This window comes from Sciurus vulgaris (genome assembly GCF_902686455.1).
Source record: "Sciurus vulgaris genome assembly, contig: HiC_scaffold_144_arrow_ctg1, whole genome shotgun sequence".
NCBI classification, from domain to species: Eukaryota; Metazoa; Chordata; class Mammalia; order Rodentia; family Sciuridae; genus Sciurus; species Sciurus vulgaris.
Window position 1 is genome coordinate 762,799 of NW_027632909.1, and position 8,734 is coordinate 771,532.

The window sequence follows — 8,734 nt, forward strand, 5'->3', positions numbered from 1 at the left end:
ACTGTGGGTGGAGGGAGAGGCGTTCTGGGCCAGGGAAGGCATGCTGCATACACAGACACTGGTCTCCATCTTGGTCTGAGGCTAGAGGAAGCTGGAGGGGTACATAGATGCAGCATGGACAGGGTGGGGACCACCAGGAGCTGTAGGCCCAGGTGCTGGGAACAGGTTTGGTGGGCTCTGGGGTGGTGGAGAAGCCCATGTCAAGCCCTGAGGCTGTGGGAGCCAGTGCCTGTGAAGTGCCTGGGTCTGGAGGACACTCCCAGGACATCCGGGTGGCACCCTTGGCAGATGGGTGGGGACTGAGGCTGTGGCAGTGAATCCACCTGGAACTGCAGGTATTGCCACTGGGTTTCAGCTCAAGAGGAGGAGATCGGAACAAGCAGGAGATGGGGACAAGCCAGCCAGGCTCTGGGTGGTCCCGCACCCCAAGTGGAGAGGGAGGGGAAATGGAAAAGAGGGAGGGAATGGGGAGGGATGGGGCCGAGCAGAGACAGGGCCCCTCGGCCTGGTCTCCCTCAACCCTCCCCTCCACCCACCCCCTAAATAACCTGAGAGGGACATGGCGGGCCCTGCGTGCTCAACTGCCTTCACAGGAAGAGGGTGCATCCTGATAGGTCTCTGCCAGCACAAGCATGGGCCAAGCCTGCTGTCCACTCCTGGGCTACTTCAGGGGACCACAGGGCTGCAAGGGCCCCACTGCCCATGTCTTGTAAATCAGGCCCACTCAGGACCCAGCAGTGGCCAGGGCTCTTTCTCCAACTGATCCAGATCTCACCTGGCACAAAGCAGGAGGCCTTGGTCCACCTGTTCCCAGGACCCTGGGACTCGGGCCCGGAGTCCCAGGGTGAGAACGAGGCGCCCCAGGGTGAATGCCCGTGGCTTGCCTGTGCTGCCCTCCCCTGGACGGTGCTCGGCATTCCTCTGCCTGCTCCTGGGCCTGGGAAGCTCCATCCAGGAAGCCACGCACGTGTGCATCTCGAACTGGGGTCTGCTGGTGCTTTCTCCTGCACAGGGAGGCACGGGGTGGGGGCCCCCACCGCCTCACAGGCTGCCCTGGAACAGGACCACCTGGACCTTGAGGAAGTCACGACAGGGGCAGAGCCACTGGTACTTGGTGCTGGAGCCAGTGCAGCTGTAGAGCAGGGGCTCCTTCAGCAGTAGCATTCCTGGCAGGGCTGGGCCAGTGCCGGGTACAGGTGGTGCATCTCCCACTCGGTGCTGTCACAGGGCACCTGCAGCCTGCATGGGCACCACCAGCATCAGTCACCCCCTGGGTTGGGTGGGGCAGGGCCCCAGCATGACACTGCCCACCCCTCTCCCCAGCAACCCCTGCCCCAGACTTGGGAAGAGGTAGTTACAGCTCCTTACCCACTTCTGTCTGGGAGCTTGGAGAAGAGGGGCCAGGGTCCCACCTGGAGGGATGCACAGCAGCTTTATGGAGAAGGTGCCCATCCAGGCTGGGGCAGGGCCCCCAAGGGGCAGATGGAGCCAGGTGGGAATGGGAGGCAGTGTCCCTGGTAGCGGCTGGGTCCTACCAAGAGAAAAGCTGCATGATGTAGACGTCCACCTGGCAGGTCCCTTCTGGATCCTTCCTGACCAGTTGGAATCTCTTGGGAGGGAGGTGGGTGCACTTACTAGAGAAAGGCCTCCTGGCCGTTTAGGAAGGGGAAGAAGGAGGGCTCGCAGACCAGCCCATGGTGCAGGCAGGCATTCATCCAGGCCCTCCTGGTGGTGGCCAGCCAGGCCTGCAGCGAGTGTGACGGGGGCCAGGCCCCAGGGACCTGAGGCATTCTGGGCCCACTCCAGGTGGATGGCATTGGGCACCAGGACAAAGGAGCTCTGTGAGGTGCCGGTCCCTGGCAGGGGCTGGGCTGAAAGCTGCACAGAAGACCTACAGGAGGAGAGGGGCATCAGGGAAGTGAAGTGGGGCACGGGCGGCCCTGGGTGGCACCCGAGGTCCCAGTTTTGCAGCTTTTGTGGGAACCACTGTTGGCCACTTGCTGAATACCAGGCAGCCTTACACGCACATTTCATTTATTCCTCAAAGTAGCCCCACCCCAAGGACACTTAGGTGTCTCCAGGTACATGGCAAGGAAGGAACGGAGGCTCGGTGGTCAGGCAACCTGTGGGCCTCAGATGGATGGGTCTGCTGCCTGCACAGCACAAGCTGTGGCCTGATGGGCATGGGGTGGGTCCTGGGGTCCGAGGATGAAGGGCCGCCTACCTGGTGCTGGATGTAGGCACGGGTCCACTCCAGCTGCCCCCACAGGTGTACTTGTAGGGCATGTAGGACTTCACCTGAGGGAGGGTACAGCAGGGAGGCCTGGTTATGGAGTGCTGCTGGGCATGGGGTGGGATGAGCCAACCGCCCTGTCCACCTGGCCCTCTCAGCTGAGGTCCCTACCCTCTCTGGGGTCCCTGGGGACTCAGGCTTGGCCCTGGACTTTCCCTGTGTCCCAGTCTCAGTGCCCCTGCCCTGTCTCCCACCGCAGCCACACAAGATTCCTCCTGCCCAGAGCCCAGTGCTCCACCCCTCCTGGGCTCTGAGGGCCCCTCCCCCAGCCCAGCTTCTCTGGGACGTTACCCACTCCAGAGCATCCTGTGCCCATGCCATCCTGGTACAGGACCAAGTTCCTCAGAGTCCTCAGCACCCCAGACTTCCTCCCCCTGAGGACATCACCCCTGCCAGGGCTTCCTGTCCACACTTCATCTCTTTCAGGAGCCCACGGCCCCTCAATTGTTCCCCAAAGTCTGGTACAGTGCCTGGTACAGTGCCTGGCATGCAGTGGGCACTCAGGAAATCATTGTGGGATGGAAAAGCTTAGCTGTACCCTCCCCAAGACGGATACCTTCACACAGAGGGACGCAGCATGCTCCCAGTGGGATGCGACTGGGTGGCATCTGGAAAGCACCTGACCAGGTCACACAGGGTTACAAGCACTCCACACAGGAGGCCACACGTGACCTAATGGTCTCAGGGTCACGCAGCAGCATGTGCTGGGGCACATGGGCAGAGTGGCTAGGGTACAAGACGTGAGGGTAACCAAAGGACAAGATGTTCCCTCCCCAACCCCTTCCTGGGCTTCACCAGCAGGCCCAGCACAGAGTCACCTTGGAGAAGAGCCTTTGCTCTCCAAATGTCTCTCCCCACTCCAACAGCAACAGCAATATCTGAGTTATTCCCCTCTGCATCTGAAGCGCTCATCATGGGGTGAGTCAAAGGCCCTGCATGCAGGGAGTCCTTCAGGTCCTTGTCTGCTACGAATCTCCCGTGGGGCAGCAACCTGCCTGCAAACACTCCCATTAGGTCTAACTGCAGGCATGGCATCAGTCTCCATGGGTGACAGGTGCTGGGCCTGCGGGGCCACCATGGGGGGCGGGTAGCACTGCCATCCTCTCACCCCACGGTCTCTATCTGGACTCAATGGAGACGCAGTGCAGGCCCGTCTGCAGCAGCCCAGGGGCACAGAACCTGCCCTGCCATTGGTGGGGTGGGGGCTGGTGCCTGGGGCTCCACACCTTCTGGGCCCCTCCAGCCTCCCCTCCCCACCCCTGGAGGCCATAGGACCTGCAGAAGCCATGGTCCACTCCCAGCCAGCTGCTTCGATTTTCTAGAGCAGACTCTCAGCGTCACCAGGCACTTGTTGAAAATGTCAACTCCCAGGCCACACCTGGTCCTCTGAGGCAGGAGTCCCGGGGTGGCCAGGTCTACACGCAAGCCCCTCCCCAGTGGTCCATGGGCACAGGAGTGTGTGAGCCCCTCTGGGCTACCAGGGGGTGAACTGTCAGGAAAGCGGGTGGCGGGCCCTGACTGAGGAGGCTGCCAGCAGATGGGCCAGGCCAGGGTCCCTGGGATCCCGTGGCAGATGTGGATGCCTTGGTTCCTGGATCCTTTGTCCTTTGTTACTGCTCATTCTCTCTCTCTCCCTATCCCTCTCATTTTTTTGTGGTGCTGGGGATTGGACTCAGGGCCTCCTGAATGCTAGGCATGTACTTTACCACTGAGCTACATCCTCAGCCCATTTATGCTGTTTTTTAATTAATTCAATAACAGAAATAAGCAGATGTTCATGTAAAAAAAATCAAAGGAAAGAACAAGGAAAAGGAAGCCCCCTCAGCCCCTCCTGAGAGCAGGCACCTCCCAGTTCCCATGTGTCTTGGCAGAAGCATGCAGGACAGTCTGGGCACATTCAATCCCAGGCACAGCCCCTCCCCTACGTCCAGCCTTCTGTATGGGGAGGGGATGCACCACCCACAGGCCCATTTTGCTTGATGGGCCTTGGAGGTCAGGCCAGACCTCAGGGGAATGGGGAAGAGTCCTCACCCTGCCCCTATCCCTGTGCAAGAGGAGGACAGCAGGACCGGGAAGAAGGCACAACGGGGTCATTTTCAGCAGGAAGTGAATCAGAGTAAACCCACACCAAGCCCCCACCCCAGGCCTGTCCTTAGCACTGAGTCCCCTTCCTGAGGTCGCTGCCCTGGTCTGGCACTTGGGCCCATTTAAACCCATCAACCTGTAATAATCAGTTGTCCAACCCTCTATTGGGGCATGGCCCCAAGGCCACATTCCTGTCCACCTTAAACTCCACAAGGGCCATCATCAAACAGAGAGTGGCCTCCACAACAGATGTGGGCAGTGCCCTCGTGGCCTCTCCGCCCTGGATGCTCCACCTCAGGGCTGTCTCTGGCCTGCTCAGCCTGTGCAAGGGACAAACCAGAAGCCACACGAGTGGGCAGCCCACAGCCATGGGTGGGAGGGAGCTGGAGGAAAACCACCCCAGGTTCCTGCCTTTCTGGGTGTGATGGAAGCCCCTGCTCAGAGGCCCCATGGTGAGGAGCTCCAGGCACACCTGCCCCCTTCCTGGGACCACCTCCTAGAGGAGCCACCTGTGCTGAGACCCCACCTCAGGGTCACCCCAGAGGAGTCCAGACTCAGTCTGTGACTTAAGTTTAAGCCTCAGCTGATTCCCAGGAGGTAAGTGGATCTTCCCACTGGATGGAGGGGCAGAGTGCACCTCCTAGACAGACTCCGGCTTCACCTGTTAGAGCTGAAGACAGGGGCACTTCAGCACCTGGCAACTTGCCACTGGGCACTTCCTCTAGAAACATTCATCTCCAGAGCAGGAAGGAAGGACCTGGATGTTTCCATCAGGAATGGAAAGCTGACCTTGTCAGCAAGATCCCCAGAAGAGCTGTATGTACATCATCGTTCCAGAGAGGCCACTAAAAGGTCACAGACCCACACCTAAAGCAGGGTCTGAAGAACCTCCATGCTTTCATCTGGAGGATGTTGACTCGGCATCCAATTTGTGTCAGGAGTGCTCACAGGACCTGGCCCTTCATTGTGCTCAATAAGTGACTCTGAAACCATGGCTACCTTGTAAGTCTGTGCAGGTTGTTCACTGCACCAAGATATGCTCCCTAAAAGCTATGCACTGGGTTGGTAAGTGAGTGCCCCTGCTCCACTCTGCAGTCCACATGGCTGGATGCAGGCGTATGTTTGACCGGGAGGGAGGTGGAATCCTCTGCCAGCCCAGGCCAAGTCTGGGTACATTTTTCTAATTATATTGAGGCCCCACCTGGGTCTCCATGACAGCCTTGATGGCAGCTTCAGACTCCTCGGTGTTGTAGTCCACAGTCCACACGTAGGGCTTGCTGATGAAATACTCTGTGTAGGGGTGCTAGGAGAACAGCTGGCCAGGGATGGCAGGAGGTGGCTCTCCCTGTGCCCCCCCATTTGTCCTTTTAATCCCATTGCCTGACTCCTCCACCTCCCTCCCCAGGAACCTCAGGGCCCCTGCCCTGCACCTCCTAGGTCGGCTGGATCATCCACGCACCTCCCTGGAGGTGGGCTTGCCTGGGAAGAACTCATGGTTAAGGGAGCTGCAGGGTGGGCTGAAGCAGGACCACAGGAAGATGCAGTTGTGGGCGATGGCCTCCAGGGGTCCGGGCCCTTGTAAGAGAAGCCAAAGCCTATGAAGTGCTGAGGGGGCCATGGGGCATGAGGTCAGGGAGGGCCGGAAGCCCCACAGCTGGGCAGGGGTGGGGTGGGGGTGGCTGGCTCGCATCCCTCCATGCAGGGCTGGGTGGGGCACTGTGGACACCTGGTCTTGCTGTCTATGATTCTAGAGGGGAGAGGACAGAGCAAGGATCCCAAGTCCAACAGTCTACAGACCCGTATCCACAGCCGACATCAAAGGACCTCCACTCACTCATCCTATAACACTAATTAAGCACCTAACTGTGCCAGGCATGCACACAGGGCTGTCTCCTGGAAGGTGCTTCATAAATGGTACTGAATCCAGGGCTGCTGTGTGAGGTTGTTCAGGTTGTCTACTGCACAGAGATATCCTTCCTTGTGTGACTTGCAGAAGCAGCCATCCAGGATGAATGGCCCCATGGGACAGCAGCCAGGGCCTCTCAGTCAGCCTACCACCCACTCAGAGGTTCCAAAATATCTGCCTGGCTCCTGTTCTCCTAACCAGGCCATGGCCCTGCCCAGGCCCCTAACCCTGTAGGCTCTCCCCTGACTGCTGGGCATCCCATGTTGGCCAGTTCCCTGGAGGACTGGACACAGGGCTCAGGCAGCAGAGCACACTGTGGCATGTCCATGTGTGGAAGGGGCCATGCATGGTGGTGGCTGCCCTGGCAGGTGTGTTGGGTGGCCTCCTCAGGGGGCGCCTGTGGCCAAGTGGGCGAGGACAGTGTGCTGGGGGACTCACTTTGCCTTGTGCAGCAGCTGCTTGAACTCAGGCTGTGGCAAGGTTCCATGGTTCTTCACAAAGGCAGGGACCTCGGGCAGCCTCTGGTTCTCATAGTACATGGTGCTGTGGATCTCCATGTACTTGTTCAGGATGCCCAGGAGCTTCTCCTTCCCCTGGAGGAGGAGGGAGAGGAGGAGGAGCCTCATCCCAGGTCCCCAGCAGTGCCAGCACAGCAGACATCCTGCCTTGGGGTGGCCTCTGGCCAGCTGTGCAACCCTGGGCAAGGCCCCTCTCCTCTCTGGTCCTCGATTTTTCATCAGTGAGCCACTGAGCTTGGACTAAACCAGAGGCTTCCGGTTTATTTTTAGCCACACAATTTTTCTTCCAAAGGAAGCCAATGGGACCACACATTAAATGAATCAGGTGGATCTACTTGGCCTCCTCTAACCCTCAAAGGACCCCAAGTACCTCTGAGGAGCTGCGGAGCTCTCAGGAGCTCAGATCACCCCCCACACACCCATCCCTTCATCCCTCCATCCACCCACCCGTCCCTCTATCCATCTACCCTCCTCCCCTCAGGAATGATCTAAAAGGAAGAGTGAATCAGAGTTGGAGCTGCCCTGGCAGGGCCAACCCAGTTTCAGGTTGTTGCCATCACTGTCACTGATTAAGGTGATCTGGGACCACTAGGGCCAGCAGCCTCCAACCAAGAGTGACACCAGATCCTCTGAAGGAGGAAAGGGCATTATCCCTGACCTCAGATCATCTCCACAATGCTTCACACTCCTTTTCCGGACTCCAGAGAGGACAGCGACCAATGCCAATGAAATCCTCACCAGCATTCAAGCAGGTTTTTTTTTTTTTTTTTTTGGTTGAAATTAACAAGCTGATTCTAAGGCTCATCTAGAAATGCCAAGGACCTCGAATGGACAATGCTACCTTGAAAAAGCGAGCAGCCCTGTCTCCTGATCTGAAGAACAATTACTCTGGGGCTTTTCACTCAACATCCCTCCAGGAAGCAGCAGACACCCACATGCCACACGGAAGAGAGGGATGTATCATGGAGGCACGGAGGGAAGAAGGAGGAGGAAGCTCAGGGCTGACTCTTTTTAACCCACCCAGGGGGACCACCACAGGAAAAAAGGCAGGGAGAGAAGCAGCCTGTCTGCTCTTCACAGGATCTGAAAGGGTTGATTCATAAGGGATCGCAGAATCCAGTGGGAAACCTGAAACCACACACTTGAGAAGAAAAATCAGGAGAAAGTCCATGTGGTATGGGGACAGACGATGTTTTCTTGGATATGACACCAAAGACATGACCCGTAAAGCAAGATGGTCAGCCTCATTACAACTAAGAAACCTCGCTCCTTGAAAGATATTGAAGACAAGCCATGCACAGACCAGGAGGAGGTATTTGCAAAGCACACACTTGACATAGTACTTGCATCCAGAGGATGTGAAGAACTTCAACAACTAAACAGCAAGAAGATAAACTACCCAAGTTTTTAAATGGACTTTTTTTTTTTTTCATCTGGGGTTTAACCCCTGAGCCACATCCTCAGCCCTTTTTATTTTTCTATTGTGAGACAGGGTCTCATTAAGTTGCTGAGGCTGGCCGTGAACTTGCAGCCCTCCCACCTCAGCCTTGGGAATTACTGGTATTACAGGCATGCATCACCATGCACAACTGGTGAAATTTTTAGACACACAATTACGAAAGATACAGGAAAGATAAATACACAGTATCTTCAACATCACCTGTCATTAGGGAAAGGCAAATTAAAACCACAAAAAGGGGTCATTCCATACCTGTTAGATTGGCAGATGGCTAACACACATTTGTAATGAAAACTGAACTCTCACAGGGAAGAATGTGATGTGGTGTGATTCCTTTACTTTAGAAGTTTAACAGATTCCAACAATATTACCCAACCATTCTGCTCCTAGGTATTTGCCCAAGATAAATGAAACTATATATCTGTACAAAAAATTTTAAATGAATGTTCATAGCAACTTTCTTTATGATACCA